The 20,344-nt window shown below is 34.7% G+C and overlaps 1 pseudogene; it reads right to left on the bottom strand.

The window, feature by feature from the left end:
* Positions 1–14,204: 14,204 nt before the first annotated feature.
* On the bottom strand, positions 14,205–16,417 carry LOC149564086 (putative beta-1,3-galactosyltransferase 8 pseudogene; annotated as a pseudogene).
* Between the last annotated feature and the right edge of the window lie 3,927 nt (positions 16,418–20,344).

Here is a 20,344-nt window from a genome sequence, read left to right as displayed (position 1 = left end):
AAATAGGAAAGTTTAGGGTTTATCTTCCTTAAGAAGACCTAGGTGATTTATGGTTAGGTATGAATCAATGGAAGTGATTCACCCATATTGTCACTTAAACATTCCCTTTTTTTTATTAGATGCATGCCATGCATGGGTAAGTGCACCAAGTTATGATTCCAAAAAGATAACACCCTTTTTTTTTTCTAACTTTAGAAAGCACGTACACACTTTTTAAAATCCAGAAATTTTATAAATGGGTTGCAAACCCATAGCCCATTCACTTTTTCCTCATTTTCCAACTTCCTCTCCTCATAGCATGTACACAAATTCAAAAAATTGAAGATTATTGCCACCCGCCTCCTCAATATACCTCCTTGTCATCAAAGTTTGAGATCGCGATCATGTTGTATGTTGTCTAGCCTTCTTTTTGCATTGTTTTAAATGTTTTTGTTTTGTTTTGTAGGTTTTTTTTCAATTTTTCTTTAAATTTTTTTATTTATTTAGATTGCAATTGGTTTCTTATTAGGAAATGTGAATAATGAACCGGAAAATCCCCAACAAGATGATAATCAAAACCCTTCACAACAAGAACAAGAAATTCCACAACCAGCATCAATTGGAAGACCTCCTCCTAGCACAAAAGACAACATAATAAATGAAATAAAAAGAGGCAAAAATAAATTATAAGAACTCATTGGTAGGTTGAAAGCTTGTGGATAAACCAATCCAATGAGAGCTCAATTGGCATCCTCCATCGAGTCCATTATGACCCATGTAGCTTCTGTTAGTGGTCAGTTGGATATTTGGTAGGTTAAGAGGGATGAACAAAAAAGATATCATGCAAACAAATTATCATATCAAGATGTAAAGAACAAAAACAAATACCAAAAGTAGAATTTGTGCATTGTTTAAAAAGCCTGGTGAACAAAATACTATTAGAGAGACAACTAAATAGTTCCCCATCCATTGGTGCATACACGATGGTATTAGAAATAATTTTTGGGATAGATTGTGGATGGTTTTTGATGCCCCTCCCTACAATAATCACGAGGTCCCAATTTATTTCTTAAAGAAATTGTATTGTGAGTTTGTCCTTAGGGAGATCCCCAATTATTTTGATATATTAGAATCTTGGGGTAGAGGTGGGGGTCATCATTTGAGAGGTCAGGGGCACGTAGTGACCCTAATGTAGTTAGGGCACCTGTTGTTAAGCTACAGGGTGAGCATGTGACTATTCCTTCAGTTGTGAAGGAACATGTAGAGGCCAGCACTCTAGGGACTATTAATGCTTTGGTGCAAACCCTCATTCATTCCATGAGTCCATTAGTTGAGGAGGAGCCTTCTATGTGTCACGATCACATGTGCACATCATGCAGATCCTTATGCACATTTGGTAGTCATGTTGGAGATAGTGTGGATGATGGGCTAGTCACTGATCAGTTCCTGAATGAGACATTTGGCATTGACACATAGGTAAATTACAATTATAATAAACTAATTTGATCACATTTCATATGTATAGTGAATGACTAATAATTAGCATGTATTGACATTATTCAATATTTAGGGTCAAAGTGTTGGCGGCCCTAGTAGCGATCCCCCGACCCCATTTTTCATCCCGTTGACGAGTCTAGAGGTATGCATCAATTTAATCATTTAAATTAATACATATATTTATTAAGTAATCATATGAAGGATTGACAAAAAAATTTATGCATGTGCATCAATTCTCTATAGGACTGTCGACATTCACTAGGGACTCTAAGCCTAGACGTGATACGAGCTTCCTAGAGGTACATTTGTTTCATGTTAATTTAATTCATTTGATTATATTTGTTTCATGTTTTATGTTACATGTAATGTGTATTGTATGAAATGTATCTCTTGACATCTGAGACTCCTCCTCATCTTCAGCAGTCCATCAATCATGGAGTGGTTGCAGCTATGGCTAGTTCACAGCCATTGACTGGGGTATGAAAGAATTTTCTTGGTTTTAGTTGTTGTTTATAATAGTTAGTATCAAAATTTCTAATGTTATTTATAAGTGATTATATTGATTGAATTTTTGAAGGGTCTTGTTACACTCAATCATCCACGAGCCTTTGAGGTGGACTTGCAAAGCGACTATTTGATGGTGGTAAGAAAATAATTAATTTTGTGTGTACATATATTTGATTTCAATGTATAATAATTATTGATTCATATCTACTTTGTTTGTATCATCTCAAGTTAGAGAAGAGCCTCAACAAGAGGATGAGTGAGCATGTGAGGAAGACCCCATCATTCCAATCATCTCCCTCCAACGATGATCGAAGACCTCTAGAGATTTTTTCCCTTCCCCTCGTGGGAAGGAGAATATATAGTTGATAGACACACATGTATAGGCATCAATGGACATATATGTTGGATTTTATGTCAGTCGACATATTTGATATACATTTGATGTATATATGAAATCTTATATTTGATGTATGACATTTATTTGATGCATGACATTATTGGTTAATATATGATATATTTGTTCATGTATGACATTATTGGTTATCATAATATATTTTGTGTTTGTTAATGTATGACATTATTGGTTATCATTTTATATTATATGTTTGTTTATGTATGACACTATTGGTTATCATAATATATTATATGTTATTTCATGTATGAAATTATTATTTAACATAATATATTATATGTTCATTCATGTATGACATTATTGGTTATCATAATATATTATGAGGTTGCATGGGTACTTGTACCCACACCCCTAATACTCGTACCCATGTACCCAAGTACTGGGTACATGTATCCCAAGTACTAGGTACTCAGTGGAGAGCATCATAGCTAAGGACCTTGATTGAGATTTTGGAATTTTTTTTCAGTTTTTAGTTTGTGTATCAGCTCATTGTTTATCAAGCTTAATTCAATACCTTATCAGTTTCAAACTTTGATAGAATATTGATTAACAATAAACTTTATCACTGTTCAAGCATAATTTTATAATTTCCAATATGTCATCGTCATATGATTTATGATCTTGTTCATGTTTAAAGTTTTCCTTCTCTATTATTTTTTTATCAAGCTTAATTCAATACCTAATCAGTTTGAAACTTTGATACAATATTGATCAACAATAAACTTTATTAGTGTTAAAACCAAAATTTTATCATTTTCAATATGTCATTGTCATATGATTTATGATCTTCTTGTTCATGTTTAAAGCCTAACTTCTATGTTATGCATCTAAACATTTATCATAAATTATTATTACAAACATATAACAAATTTGAAACTGAGAACAATACATTACATTTGTAAACTTTATCACTATTCTTGATATGAAAAATCATTGTCATGACTCATAAATTCAGGTTTTCTATAAATATAAAAGTATAATAAAAAATAAATTTCGATATACCCAAGTACCCTCATCCCCTATTATAAAAAATAGTTGTACCCATACCCGTACCTGTACCTTAAGTACCCCAAGTACCCCCGTCCCCATGCAACCTTGTATATTATATGTGGATCTTGGTGTTTTCTCTACACCTATGTGGTCTATAGGATTTCTTTCTACTTAGAACATCCCCTAACCTTGCCCAACCTCCTCACCAGGTTAACTAATCCAAACTTGCAGCATCTCACCCTTACTCTTCTAGGAACAGTATCCCTCCAAAGGTTTTATAGGTCTACTAGGTTACCATAGCACTCCCCAATCCAACCAAGGTTTCCATGATGTCCTAAGGTGTTATTGGAACACTTTTACTATTCTTTAATGGATAAAAACAATGGGTTTCTACCTAATTTCAAGATTTTTTCACAAAAGTGCTACAAGGAGAGCCCCTATTTAGGCCTCCACCCGAATTTCTAGGGCCACTAGCTCCTTTGTCTTAGAGTTTCAACACCTCTAGCCTTAGTAAAAATTGATACATAGGACCCATTCTCAAGGATTTTTAGGGTCTCAAGGTGTGTATAGGTTGTACAACAAAATTATCAAAATTGAGGTTTTGGTAGGGTTTTCTTGGCTTCCTGTTGTCCCCACTTTTAAGACACCTTCCACACTTCATCAAGACTCCTCCTCCACAATTTATAACCTTCTCATACCCCTATTAAATCTCTCAAAATGTAAATTCTTCATTCTTCAATATTTTCTCTCAAGAGCTCTTTCTTTCATGATAGTCCCTAGCCGAGCATTGCCTAGCTTGCCTAGGGCTTGGTCAAAGAATTCTTTGCACTCACTTTCATGGCCCTTTCTTGCATAATATAATACATCAGGGTCTAAAGCCTTGAAATCTAGAAGACCATGGAATTTCCACAGTGGAGACAAAACTTACAGCCCTTTCATGATATACAACTCCAAAATTGGTAGCAGACAGGCATCTTTGAAGAAATTTACAAAACCTTTCAAAACTTGGTCACAAACTATAAATAATGCATGGGAAATGGAAAAAAAATAATAAGACAACTAGAACATGCAACAAATTGATAATAGCTACATGATTTGCCTCCAAACAATATTAAAAACTAGTAAAATCTGTGCTAAAATAGTCACAGTCTACTGCATACATTCCAACAGTATGGATTTGTACAAGAAAGCAGTTGCCAACCATTGATTAGGGTTCCTCCAAGAATAAATAGGTTGCTCCTTGGGTTAGAGATAGGTTTTATGGATTTTTCAAAGCTTCTTTACAAAGTACATGAAAATATTATACCTATGTTGGAACCCAATATTGGTTTTCACAACAAGAAAGAAGATATTCTTAGTCAGTTAAATATTCTTACTTGGTAGTCTAGGAGAACTCGAGAAGATTAGCATAGAGCTAGTAGAGTTCTCGGGGAGGAAGAAGATATAGATGATGTTCTTAGACAACTACAACAACAAAGACAAAACCGAATAACCTCAAGAAACCAAGAATCTCAAATATCTTATTCTGTGAACCATTGTTGGGAAAATTGGAATTTGTATTCTGTAGATAATACAATAGATCTCAAAAAAGGGAAGGTATCCCTGATTCTATATTTCAATAATTACAAGACCTTAATTTCTCACCAAACCTTATAGGGTCTAGGAGAAAAGCAAAAATTAGACCTTCATCTCCTTTGAAGGAAACCTAGTCAACTCCCACCCTAATATTTGGAAAACTTAAACTTTACACGGGACAAATCTTCCCCCTAAAGTCACTATCTCAACTCTAATTGCTGCAATGGCTCAACCATGGGGAGCTTCCACCTCTTAAGTGCTAATCTAAACAACCTACCCAAAGGAGCTAAGGAAATCTTGCCCAAGTTCAATGGTAATTCCTATCGAGAGATGGTTGAAAATGTAGGAAATCCTTAAATGTCTATCAACTCTATAAAATGTCATCTTGAATATAAATTTAATGTAAAAACATAGGGCAATATCTTGGTAATGTCAAAATATCCTTCATGCACTATTCCAATAAGAAGCCAATAGATCCTTATGACTCAGGGCAATACATTGTGCCCAAATTAGCTAAACAAAGGTAAACATCATTTTCATCAAACCTTTGATTCAAAATTTTAAATTTCAATGACTCCAAAATCTCATTTGCTAAAAAAATCCATACTTTTGTAATTCATCCAAAAGTTTAAAAAAATCCCCCCTATGAGTACCTTAGATCGAACCCTAAAAAATTGGATAAGTTGATTGGATATGTCATAGGTCATCAATTTGTGCCTAAAGTTGTTGATAATAATTAACTAATGTTTTATATTTAGAAATCGGTCAAAATTATGTAGTTCATTCCTCCATTGTTAAATTTGAGGCTAAAGTTTGTTCATATGAAAAATATGTCTCATTAAATATGAAGCTCAAACCATTCCATATTTCTATATTCATACACAACCATCAGATCAATAATTGTATAATTGACTCTAGGGCCTCTGACAACACAATGCCTTATATGTTATGAAATCCTTAGATCCACCCCCCTCCCTCCTAACTAAAATCTTTGGTAAATGGTCTTTTATGGATTATAAGAAGCCCCCCTAGTACAACAAATAAAAAATGCTCAATTTACATTAGTCACTCATCTAGGCAAGACACTAAAGATAACTATTTTGGTTCCTAATATCCTAGTTAGTAATGAAATGTTGAGAAAGAGTTTTTGTAGGGACCAAATGGAAATTCTATGTACATTCCTTTCATTAGAAGATCCCTGAGCCCAAATTCTATGCAATAGGTGTCAAATTTCTAATTACATTATTTTAGGAGGGGAAGAGGTTGTTGAATCTAAACTTAATAATAAGGATTCCCTATAGGATATTGAGTTCAATTGTATCTGTTCATCCAATAGTATAAGAGCTGGTTTAGTGTTGATATCACCACAAGGTGATAAATTCCTTTATTCTTTTAAACTAGAATAAAATAATAGAAATACAAAAATGGAGTATGAAGCCTTGTTGGTAGGAATTGTTGAGCCTTGTTGTTAGGGGAATATTAAATGTGAAAAACCCAGGGTTGAAGAAGTATCAAAATAGGGCATGGGATGAAGTATAAAGATTTGAGGATTACCTTATTACCATAAAATAACATGTTCAAAATGATGTGTATGATCACCCCTTTACCTTCTATCATGAGTCTCCATCATTGGATGAGATGACATATCCAGTTGCCACAGTAAAAGATTGCTGCCCTATGGTATTTAGTGACCCTTAGGGATGTTTCAGTTTGACGTGCCAGAGAATGTTTGAGCGCTCAATGAGATAGGATGAGCTTGGGGCTAGTGTTTACCTAGCCACCTGGAGCTAACGGAATAGATAGTTTGATCCCATGATGAAAGGTGAGAGAGATTTGGCAGTTGGTAACTTTCTACTACCCAACACTACAAGTTTCACCATCACCCGAGATGGCATCAAAAAATCAAAAGAGAGTAAGATCACCAAAAAGAGAGGGAGGTTATTGTAGGTCTCTGCAACATGGTCCTATAGGACCTAGAATCACATCCATACCTCACATGAGCTCCGAGATATGCCCCGTCAAAGCTTGTTATCCTATGGCATTTAGCGACCCTTAGGGACATTTTGGTTTGGCATGCTCAAGAATGTTTGAGCACTCAACGGGATGGGATGAGCCTAGGGCTACGGCCACTTGGAGCTAACAAAATAGACAATTTGATCCCACGATGAATGCTGAGAGAGATTTGGCAGTTGATAACTTTGTACTGGCCAATGCTACGAGTTTCAACATCACCCAAGATGGCATTGCAAAATCAAAATGAAGTAAGATCTCCAAAAAGAGAGAGAGGTTATTGTAGGTCTTTGTAACACATTCCTATAGGACCTAGAATCTCATCCATACCTTGCACGAGCTTCAAGATATTCTCCATCAAAGATCATTTCTCTATGGCATTTAGTGACCCTTAGGGACGTTTTGGTTCGGCATGCCTGAGAATGTTTGAGTGCTCAATAGGATGGGATGAACTTGGGGCTAGTGTTTACTTAGCCACCTAGAGCTAAAAAAATAGATAGTTCAATCCCACAATGAAAGGTGAGAGAGATTTGGCAGTTGGCAACTTTGTACTCGCCAACACTACAAGTTTCAGCATCACCTGAGATGGCATTGCAAAATCAAAATAGAGTAAGATCACCAAAAAGAGAGAGAGGTTATTGTAGGTCTCTACAACATGGTCCTATAGGACCTAAAATCACATCCATACCTCACATGAGCTCCAAGATATGCCCCATCAAATATCACTGCCCTATGGCATTTAGTGACCCTTGGGGATGTTTCGGTTCAGCATGCCCAAGAACGTTTGAGTGCTTAAGGGGATGGGATGATCTTGGGGCTAGGGTTTACCCATCCACCCGGAGCTAACCGAATAGACAGTTTGATTCCACAATGAAAGGTGAGGGAGATTTGGCAATTAAGAACTTTGTACTAGCCAACACTACGAGTTTCAGCATCACCCGAGATGGCATCACAAAATCAAAACGAGATAAGATCTCCAAAAAGTGAGAGTTTATTTTACATCTCTACAACATGGTCCTATAGGACCTAAAATCACATCCATACCTCGTACAAGCTCTGAGATATGCCTTGTCAAAGGTCACTGCCCTATGGCATTTAGTGACCCTTAGGGACATTTCAGGTCAGTGTGCCCAAGAATGTTTGAGCGCTCAATGGGATAGGATGACCTTAGAGCTAGGTTTTACCTAGCCACTCGAAGCTAATGAAATAGATAGTTTGATCCCACAAAAAATGGTGAGGGAGATTTGGCTGTTGGCAACTTTGTACTAACCAACACTACAAGTTTCAACATCACCCTAGATGGCATCACAAAATCAAAAAGGAGTAAGATCTCCAAAAAGTGAGAGAGTTTATTGTAGGTCTTTGCAACATGGTCCTATAGGACCTAGAATCACATCCATGCCTCACACGAGCTCTGAGATATGCCCTTTCAAAGATCATTGCCCTATGGTATTTAGTGACCCTTAAGGATATTTTGGTTCAACATGCTCGAGAATGTTTGAGCACTCAATAGGATGGGAAAATCTTGGGACTAGGGTTTACTTGGCCACATGGAGCTAATAGAATAGACAGTTTGATCCCATGACAAGCGGTGACGGAGATGTGGCAGTTGGCAACTTTGTACTGGCCAAGACTACGAGTTTCAGCATCACCCGAGATGGCATCGCAAAATCAAAACAGAGTAAGATCTTCAAAAAGTGAGAGAGGTTATTGTAGGTCTCCACAACACGATCTTATAGGACCAAGAATTACATCCATACCTTGCACGAGCTCTAAGATATGCCCCGTCAAAGATCATTGCCTTATGGCATTTAATGACCCTTAGGGATGTTTTAGTTCAGTATGCTCGAGAATGTATGAGTGCTCAAAAAGATAGAATGAGATTGGGGCCAAGGTTTACCCAGCCACCTAGAGCTAATAGAATAGACAGTTTGATCCCACAACCCTTTTCCCACTAAGTTGCAAATTTGAGCAACTTTACAACTTTCAACAATGCAACTTTGCACAAAAAGTGAAATTTTTATATTTTTCACTTGATTCCACATCTATGACTTGGAAAATTTTTGGAAACACTAAAATAACTTATTTTCAAATGCTTAGCTCTTCACCAATTCTCAAACTCCTACCATTCACAAATCAACACGCTACAAGAGGTCAAATCCTTCATGGTACTTGACTTAGGGCTTGATTGAAAAAATCACAAAACACATCCTCCATTCTTGAAACCTTAGAATCTTGAAAAGGACTCTACTAACTACCATTTCCCAAGTGGGCATGAAATTTCAACCAAGGGAATTGTAGTTAGAGGCCCATTTTGGCTGTGTGCACCAAAATGTTGTCTTAAAAACTTAGTTTCATGAAAAATGCAATAACTTGAGTTAGGAAACACGTAGAAAAATGAGGCTAGAAGAAAAAGAAAGTTGATTCAAAGATATATCTCAAAAATCCATCACATCTGGTCTAAAAGTTCATACATTTTGTGCAGCATGCAAACAAGAGTAAAAATGACTCAAAAATTGAATTTCTTTCTTTGCAACTTCTTCCAATCCATATATTAATGCCCTCCAGACCTCACAAATGAGGTATATATATATCCTATGTATATTTTAATGGTTAGAACAAATATTTTAATAGTTATAACCCTTTTCCCACTAAGTTGCAAATTTGAGCAACTTTTACAACTTTCAACAATGCAACTTTGCACAAAAAGTGCAATTTTAATATTTTTCACTTGATTCCACTTCTAGGACTTGGAAAAAGGTTCCAACATACCTAAAACCAACTAAAAAAAACTCAATCCTATGATTTCTTGACCAAAAACATTAAAAATCCCAAATTTTCCTAATGAGCAGCTTTTGCTTATAAATTGCATAAAGTGTCTTAAGCATACAAAATGGTGTCTTTCTTTGACAACCATGGACTTCTCATCCAAGGGTTGTTTATTCTAGCCTAAGTAGGTAAAAAAAACATGAAAACCAAAATATAAACCAAGTTGCAAGCACCTATTGGCATATCAATTTCAAATTTGGTATAACACCTAAATTGGAGGTTGATGCTTTTTCCTATTAGTATAATGACAACTCTACCATAGTTGTCTATCATTCCATTCAATTATAGAAAATATCATGATGTATTTGAAGAGGCATTTTGATACCTTTGTATGTCTCTATGAACTTTGTAAAAACCACTAGATTGGGATAGTATCTAAGATCATAGAGGGAACATTGCATCTACTAATCCTATTTATCGTTATGATGGTGTATATTAGCATGTATATCTTCAAACTATTGTGTATTTTAGACTTGATGGTCCCCTTGGCTGTATCAATTACGTCATATGAATAATCCACACTATTTTTCCCAACAACTAGTCTCAAAAGTCTAAGTAGAGACTTCTACATTTGTGTAATTCTTGCTCATATGAATAAAGATCTCAAAAAGTATATAAATATACCTCAAATGATTAGAAAACCTATCTCAACTTTCTCTATTAATAAAAATTCATCATTTCTTAGTGCTTTTTCGGATTTGACCTTGTAATAAGTTCCCACTCTATACTCTAAAGATAGGTGTGAACCAAGTTCAGTAAGAGGTGTGAACAAAACAATGTTTATGTCTCCTTTGTTAGGTCTATTTGATATACAAGAACACAAATGAATTTGGAAAAGCTAGGAACTGATCAAATGACCCTAAGGACTATGAAAACCTTCTAAGGATCACAAAAATCCTATTTGCATTGAAAAACCACCAAAATTGCTTATTTTTGACCCATTAGTACAATTTAGCGCTCTGGCTTATAATGGCACCTAGAGCCCAATTGACCTTACGTTTTGGTCTTATTACAATAGTCTTATTAATGTTCCAAATCCAAAACTAGGACCATTATTCGTTTGCCTTGGTGCCCTACACTAGTTTCCTTCAAGCAAAATGATGTAACCATCCCCTTTTTGTTCTAACTGTGACTTGGGGATGGATTATTAACATGTATCATATGTAATTATGCATACTAATGCAAGGAATAGTCAAAGGATGTAGATGATTGGTGTAGAGTCTACAGCCTTAATCCACCAAAACCTTCTTAAGTGCCTAGTAGCACCCAACCCACTGCAAGATGCCAAACAAGGTTTCTAGCCTTTACCCAATTCTAACCTCTATCTCTTCAAGTTGACTCCACTTCTCCAAGGTCTTACCCTCTCCCTAGGGTTCTTAGCAAACTTGAGCCAAAATAAGACTTTAGGGACCCTAGTCCTCAACTAGGCCAAATAGGGCAAATTAGGAAAAATGCTTCCAAGGGTTCAAACAAAGACTTTTTTTTGTCATACTTAGTCCTATCCAACTGGAATTCATCCACTTTTAGGGTTCCCACACCACCAATAGACCTATTTCCCAAATCTAGGCCTAGAAATCCTAGTAGGTCTATTTTTAGTTTTCAAAGGTTAACTCCCAAACTCCCCAAATAATGTGGCAAAAAAACCACCTTTTTGGATACCCTTTTCCATACTCTTGAAGATTCCAAAGACTCATGGGCTGATCCTACTCTAGCATACCCGAACACTAACTAGGTTCACAATCCTAATAGGCCTAATTAGGCAGGCTTTCCAAGGCAAGTGTCAAGAGATGGGCTCATAGAATCAAAAAAACCACTTGGGACTCTTCCTCACCATGCCAACAATAAATTCCACCCTTCACCTAGGTCATTATAACAAGTTTGAGAGTTTTACACCAATTTCTCTTCAAAACTGGCTGAACACATGATGATGTTCAGCCTAGGGCCTGCAAGAAAAAATAGTAAACCAACTTTTATGCCCCTAAAAATCTACCATATATAATAATACACCCATAACTTTCTTCCCACAAAATGGCATCAAGATCCCACTATTGGATTGCAAGTTAGAGGGCCATAAGTGCAATCTAGTCAATTTACAGGCTTGCCCAGACAACCCTCAGTAAAATGGCAATATCTTACACAAATGAATAGATCAAAACCTAAAACCAAATGAAAAAGAAAGATACTTAAAATAAATATCCAAAAATATCAAATTTTCACATGTTCCAATCCATACACGTCTGTACAATAGCAAAACATAGGAAAAATGGCAAAAAATCAGGTTTTTATTGCTTCAAAAGACATCATATCCGTACAACCATCACCCACTAAGGCTTGTACATTCATATCATACATATATGCTTCCATTAAAATGGTTATAACCACATTTAAAATGGTGGTTTTAATGTAAACTTGGTGTTTCAACAAAATTGCAAAGTTGTCAGCATTTTTGCAATTTTGCTTTGACAACTTTTGCAATTTTTTGCAATTTTTGACATCTTAACTCCTAGACACCTAAAACTTAACCCAATGACCCTAAGGAAATTTATAACCTTTTAAGAAACATAAAAATCCTTTTTTCCTTGAAAAATCACCTATATTGCTCATTTCTTACCCCTTGGTTCAATTTGGCACTTTGGCTTATAATGACACCTAGAGTCCAATTGACCTTACATCTTGGGCCTTATTACATCATTTTGAAACCTTGTTCCTAATGCACAACTAGGATGACACCTATCTATTTTCATTGGTGTCGTGCACCAATGATCATACAACTGGACAAGTTTGGAGTGCTTGGGTGCATGGAAATGCATTAAATTTGATGCCATAGGTATAGCAGCGAGATATTTGCATAAAGGAAGCCATGTTTTTATGTAAAAAAGTAAAATTAATTATCATAAACATGGTGTAGGATCAACTAAAAGGTCTTGGAAGTGATTTCTTGGTCAAATTTGAAGAGGCCCTAATTTTTGGCCTTTTTTGGTGAGGGTTTCATAAAAAGCACGTATAGAAAGTTGATGGGTGCAATCCAATTGAATAATCATCACTTTAGAATAATATTAAGATACTTTACCAAGTTTTATGGTTGGTGGATAATTATTCATATAGTTCCTTTGTAAATGGAGGGGTTTTTATGCCTAAAAAGTGGCCCATAGTGTAACAGCAGAGACTTGGTCTAAAACAACCATACCTCATCTTTTGATATGTTATATAGAAGCCAAATTGGTATCATAATCTTTAATTTATTTTCTTTATGTTATGGAAAAATGTGGATAAAAATGCAAGAGGACAACATTTAAGGGCTAATTGGGGCTTGTAGGCCTAGTAGGCTAGGATGATCGGTTTACCTTAGAGATAGGCTCTTGGTATTTTGTAAACTGGTTATTTGGGGTGTATTAGGGTATTCAAAACCATTGTATTACTAAGAATTCTTTGGATAAGTCATTTACCTAATTTGGGAAACTTAAGCCTTAAGGTTGCATTTGGAAACCTATATAATTCAAACTTCTACTACATGCAAAGTACTTTCTAACAATTCCAACTTGTTAAATGGGCTATCCCTTAGCAATTCCATTCTAGGGACCCTTCCCTAAGCTAGAGACTTATCGCTTAAGTTTCTCATTTCCCTATGGTAAGGTATGTCTTGACTTTTAGGCCAACTAGTGACTCTTCCAAATACATTGTAACTTCCTACACCCTAGCTATTAGACCTAGGTATAATGACACTTATTGATGCAGAGCACACAGCCTACTTTTTCCACTTGGTACTTAAACCTCTAAGGGTACCCAAACCCACTTTAGGATGATGTCTCGGTTACTAGCCTTAGCCAAATGATGACCTTTACTTATCCAAGTGGATTCCACTCTCCTAAGTTCCTTCCCCTTTATTAGGGCTCTTGGAAAACTTGGATCAAAATATGGCTTTAGGGACACTTGCCCTCAACTAGGCCAGTTAAGGAAAAACAAGTAAAAAGGTTGCAAGACTTCAAACTTAGACTTGATTTGACATTTCTAGGACTAAACCACTAGGATTCATGCACTTTCAAGGCCCCAACACTTTCAAAGGATCAATATACCTAACTTAGGCCTTGAAATCCTAGTAGGTCAAAATTTAGTTTTCTTTGGCAAACTTCCAAACTTTCCAAAGGAAAAGGCCAACTTATCACCTTTTCAAATACCTTTTACCTAGTTCTTGAAGACTCAATAAATTCTCAATTATCTTTGGATTAAAATATTACACAAATATAAAAAAATGTTAGATTTTTAATATAGATATCAACTTTAAACAACATATAAAATGGCACTAGCTTTTTATGTAGAATTACCCATCTCAAATGAAAACAACAAATAAGTTCTACCCAAAAAATAAACACATGAACTATCTAAACAAATTATAACATAAAATATATTATATAGATGAAACCATGAATGATGATAATGTAACTAGATTGACATGCACATCATCATCAACTTTAGCATAGAAATTAGCATCCCATTTAGCGAGTGTTGTAGAAAAGTAGATCTTGGTCTTTGTTGAGAGCTGATGGTAGCCTTTAACATGTTCGAGTCTAAGGAAGTCATTATGCTCTACATATTCTTCTTCAATTGCATGATCCAAAATGCCACCTGGTGTAGCATTGTGCTCGATCACAAACCTTATCACTATCCCTTTCTCCTCCTCCAACTTCTTCAGCTTTGCCCCTGCCATTCTCATTTCCCATTTCCCATTTTATTCGTGGGCTTCAAACAAGACATAGTAATATTCAAATTTAAAAACTTACAAGTGTTTTAATTGAGTATAGTTGTTGACCTTGTGGCATCCAAGTGTGTCGGACAGAATCACATTGTTTTCTACTGCTAAAAGCAGTGTTGATTCCCACCACAACAAATGCTTTTTTGGTAGAGGATTTATTTTCTTTCTCCACTCCATTCATCTTCATTCTACTAGCAACTCTTGCTGCTCCTAATTCCATTTCCAATGAAGATATTGTTTTGTCTAATGACCTACATCTCTCATACCCCTTTATATTCTTCAAATGAATCTTAAAACTATCCATTATAATACCACTTATCCCAATAGATTCAGCTAATTTAAACTTCGAATACATTTATATATATCTTAGATGATAACACATCAAAATTCAATCTAGCATTATAAGATGAGTTTTATAACTTTATAATTCGATAATAAATTTATTTTGGAGTTTATCTAAAATAATTATAGATGACTGTAGACACTTAAAATTATCCTAAACACTATATTAATTCATTTAATATTTCCTTTGACATTATAGTCAATTATATACTAATTATTTATATTTTCCATATTCTTCTACTTATTTAATTAAATTTATTAAATTAAAGATGTTCACTTTCCTAATGTATTTAAATTTAATTTAAATACTTCCCTCCCTAATTTATTAAATTTATTTAATGCATAGTGTTCCATAAATCCCTTTTTAAATAAATCTTATTTATTTAATTCCCTCCATTCCATTAACTTCTCTAATCCTATGATTAAATTAAATCCTATTTAATTTAGTCTTAAACCTATCCTAAAACCTAGTCTAGAACCATCACTTTCATCCTTCTAAGCCTACCCACTACTTAATCCCACTTATTTATCCTAAACACCTTGCTAAACCCCTTTTAGTTCCTAAGTGTGTGCTCACACATGTGTGAGGAACCCTCACACTTCTCACACCTCTCACACCTTCCACACTTCTTACACCTTTGTCGTCCAATCCTTCAAGTTTGCTCACACATGTGTGAGAAAACTTTGAATGTTGACCTTTGCATGACTTGTCTCCATGTCTCCCTCGTGGATGCCACATAGATGCCACCTCCCTAAGGGCTCTCTCAAGCCTATAAATAGAGCCCTTGTCTCAAGTATTTTACATCTATCTCATTTTCATTGTTATCATGCTAGTTTGTTGTTAAAACTCTTTAGTGATTTTTAGAGTTGCATTATTACTAACCTTTGGTAGTTGCTAGATTTGCATTTCATGTGCATTGTTAGCTTAGTTTGTTTCTTGCATCCACACTTGTATCCTTAGAAGGCTGTCAAGCATGGCAGCTTTCATAGCCATTGTTTGAAGCATTCTCCACTCATTCAACATTCTGTCTTTCTCATATTGCATTTCTTATCAAGGGATTCAAATAGTTGTGTTTTGGGAGAGCACACCACATTCCTCCAATCTAAAGCACACCAATAGGGCTTCTTATGGGTGCCTTTGTTGAGCTACTTTGAGGTTGCATGAGGACTTAGTTGCATTGAGTTGCAAAACTCAAGCATAGTGTTAGTTGTATTTCATTCTGTCTTGAACATTTGATGCATATATGCAACTAATGTTTGTTTGTTCACTCTTGTTCTCGACAGGTTAAGTTTTCTTACATACAATGAAAAAACAAATTATAGATAAAAGCATGTTAATCATAATATCATTATTGGTAACAATGTTCCAAATGCAAAGAATTATTTGTTTGAGCTTCTAGCAATGATCAAGCAGCTTACTGAATGGCTTGATGAGTCTTGGAAACTTCTCTCATTATATCCTTTCTTTCACCAATTTCAAGTTTCTTCTTAAATGCACACAATAATGACTTTACATCACAAAGCATTCACATTCTAACAATTTTCATGTTCTTTCATTACATTTTGATCTAAACAACAAATTCTAAACTTTCACTTATTCAAATGACTAATTTGAAAATGGGTCCTATTAAAGAATCTAATATAAATTCAAATAATGTATGTAGATTCTAAACAAATCAAAACATAAAATCTATGATTTAAACTTATCTCATCACTTACACATAATAATAATACCCACCTTGTCATGTGGACAGTCTTGGGGAAGAGGTTGCAACATTGTATTTGGATCCAATTGATCACTCTTTCTCTCTCTCCCTCTCTCCATATTCAATCTAATGAACCAACTAGATCTGCTGTACATTTTAATGTCTCAAGTATTACCTCATGGTCTAACTCACGAACTTTCCAAAGAATCTTATTATGTGGTTTTCCACCATATTTTATCAAGTGGACATTTGATGCGACAACAAGGTTCAAATAATGAAGAATCTTCCTCTTTGTTTTCCAATCCTCGAATAACCACAAGTTAGGGTTCTTCATAGAATATTGTCTAAGCCATGTGCCGATTACAACCACTACATCGATATGGTACTTTAAACCTTCACCATCTATAACTGAGTGATCCAATTTTTATTCGGCTTGGACATTATGACACAAATAATAATTTGTCCCTTCTTCATCGTCTTCAAGTACAATAACAAAAAAAACATGGCCTACAGTGACAAATGTACAAAATGTGGTCATTAATTCAGAAAATACTTAGGTAAAATTTATAAAGTTACATATTGAAATTACAAAGATATATAAATATATATAATACTAGGTTGCACTAGATTAGACAAGCAGTCAAAATCAATAGACGAATCCATCTCTACCATTTCCAGTGCTTGTGGGGGATGATAGGTATCAATTGGGTCCAAAACCCGTATATCCCCTTTTTCCACCCATTTAGTTGACTCATAGTCATCCCAATTTTCCTCTTCACATGATGGACAATAGCATGCCATTTTTCGTGTGTGGATACTGCATGAACCTGCATTAGAGCTTCTAAAAGAGTGTAACTCACTAGATCCTATTACTATGCAACAATCCTCATATGGTGCAATGTTAGTATTATCTATCAACCAAACAAATCTACGAACCATAGACTCACCTTCCTTACCTGGACCTATTACAGCATTACACCATTGGACGATGGGTTTTGCATTTGTCAATATTACTCCATCTTTATACTTTAGGTCTTCATGAGCTAAAGCTCTCTTGATGCATGCGCCTACACCATTGTGCTCTCCCTTTCCATGACCAGCCTCTGTGAAATTTCACATATATTGAATTCTACACAACCTGTGCATCTTGCTCAACCAATAGAACATCCATGCATTCTTGAATTGAGATGCGCAATTGTCTGACCAAATAATGTGATGATGATATGTTATGCCCCTATTAGCCAAATCTCCATAAAATAGTTGAAAACAACCATGTACAAACTCCATAGAATGTGATCGATCATCATTGATGTAAAAATGGTACTCCCTCAAAATCTTCCTGTCATCCTCTGTACTTGTAGGTGAATGCATGAATGTTATGTGAACAAATATGGAAACCTATTGAAAAGTATAATACTTTTCTTACACCTCATTTTGTGGTTGTAGTGTGTAGTTCTCTATGAAGTCTACAACCGAAACAATGGTATCTAGTGGAAACGTATCCTTGCACAACTTGAATTGCAAATATAGCCATCAAGCTCTATGTGTATGTCTTGCATACTCATAAATAATATTTTTACGAAAAATCTTCATGAACCCATACACTAGAATCTTTTTAATGACTAAATCACATCTTTTACCCTATTTCCCATCTTTTAGAGCATATGTCACTGTCTTAAATTTTTTGTAATCTACTATTTCATTTTCAATTGCATGTGTATTATTCATATGTTCACAAGTTGATAAAATTTGCAAAGAACCACAAAATAAGCACATGCCATCCAAGCATGATGTCTTATAAAATTGTTGTCCATCCCCTTTTTCACATAAAATTTTGGATATGAATTCCCTTGAAGATCTTGGTGGCTCATTATGTCACAACCCTATAAAACAAACTTAGAATGCAAAAACACACATGTATGCCTAAAAACATCAAAATGGTTAGAAAATTCAATTTGTATCCTACAACAACAAGTTTTGTGTGTGTGTGATTTATCTTCACATAAAAAGGTTTACCCATCTCAAAAAATCTTTGACTTATTCAAATTTGAGGATACATACTAGCAAATTTTGCAAAAAATTGTGTTTGAGTTGAGTCCAAAAAATGTTTTGCATGTGGGTTGCGATTTTGGATACCAATCCTCCTTACAACATCTCTTTGATTAGGGGAAACATGTGTGTTATTTTTTCAAAAATCTTTGATCAATGATTTCAAAGCTTCACTAATTTCTTTATCATTTTGCAGTAGTCTACTGCTAAATGTCCACAACTCAGTTTTTGTTGGATCTTCCAATCTCTCACACCTTAGCATGGTTGTCCTTAGAGTACCTCTACCAATTTTTAATATCTTACTTGTCTTTCTCATGAGTCGAGCTTTCTTCATTTGGGTACTTACTATTTTCAATGTAAGTACTCGTCTTGTGATCTTACTATCTTTGGTGCATGATTTAGAACCCACTTTGACATAAGCACTCATTAGATTCTTTACAATGTTTTTTTCATTTGAATCGTTCATCGTTCTTAGCCAAAAAATCTTCATGATAGGCCTGAATTTCAAATTCTTTATCATTTCAACAAATAATTGGCATTGACCTATAATATTTAATTCTTCAAAGAATAATCTCCACATACGATTAACTTTTCTTTGACAAGTATGCTTGCTAATCTTATCAAGCATTGATTTCAAAATGTTAGTATCAATATCAATCAAATATTTTGGTCTTCTAAAATGAATTCTAGAAGGTGTTATAATCTCTTCCATTCCCTCAACATTTCACATCAACATAAGGTTGAGTGTTTTGCATACCTTGAACCGAAGATGGTGTGCCTTGGCAATAAGATGCAAATGATGGAATATCACCTACTTGATATGTTGATGCTATGCCTTCAACATGAGATGATGGAGTGTGTACATCATCGGATCTACAAATTAGCATCTCTTCAACATGAGAGGATGATATGACTCCAACATTGGAAGATGGTGTAGCTTTACAATTCAATTGTCTTCTTGAGTGTCACAGTCTCATTCGTTCTCTTTGTCTTTCCAATTCTTCCTCTTTATTTCTTTGTATTGGTAGTTCTTGTTCCTCTTCAAAATTAAATTCTTCATTATTTCTTTGCAATTTTCTTTATTCACATAGTAGTTTCATTTTATCTCTTTTAATTGCCAAATCTCTCTCCCTCTCTTCATTTGTTTAAGTTTTTGGTTTCTTCCTTGGCATGATGATGATTTCTACATGTCAAATTATTCAAACATCTAAATTACTTACATTTTGTAAATTACAAATCATTCAAATACATATAAAAATTACAATTATTTCAATGAATACACAATATATATCAACAACTTGCCAAATTTCTAACCATTTCCAAATAACAATTCATTCAAACATACAAATTTCAATGAATTCACTATATATTAAACAACATTTCAAATTATAATCAAATTTGTCTCTATATATCAACAAACAATAATTAAACAGGATTGCACTAACCTTTTCTATAGAAATAATATTCAAATAGAGTATCCAATGATTGAATTTGGTGTTTGTTAGCTTCAAAAGGTTTTTAAATAGTGTTTGCTAACTTCTAACAGCTTGAAACCCATGATTTCTGTCTAAACAATAGAATGCACAATAGACAAAAAGAAAAATATGCATCAAAAGGGACCTAAACTTGCTTTGTGACCATTTTCTAGTGATTTCACATAGTGCATACATACTATAGTGCATACACACTATAAAGTGT

The sequence above is a fragment of the Cupressus sempervirens genome, chromosome 4, assembly GCF_028749045.1.
Source record: "Cupressus sempervirens isolate cs-2001-9-10 chromosome 4, ASM2874904v1, whole genome shotgun sequence".
In the NCBI taxonomy this organism is placed as follows: domain Eukaryota; kingdom Viridiplantae; phylum Streptophyta; class Pinopsida; order Cupressales; family Cupressaceae; genus Cupressus; species Cupressus sempervirens.
The sequence above is the reverse complement of the archived record's forward strand: the minus strand, read 5'-3'. Positions and strand labels throughout refer to the sequence as shown.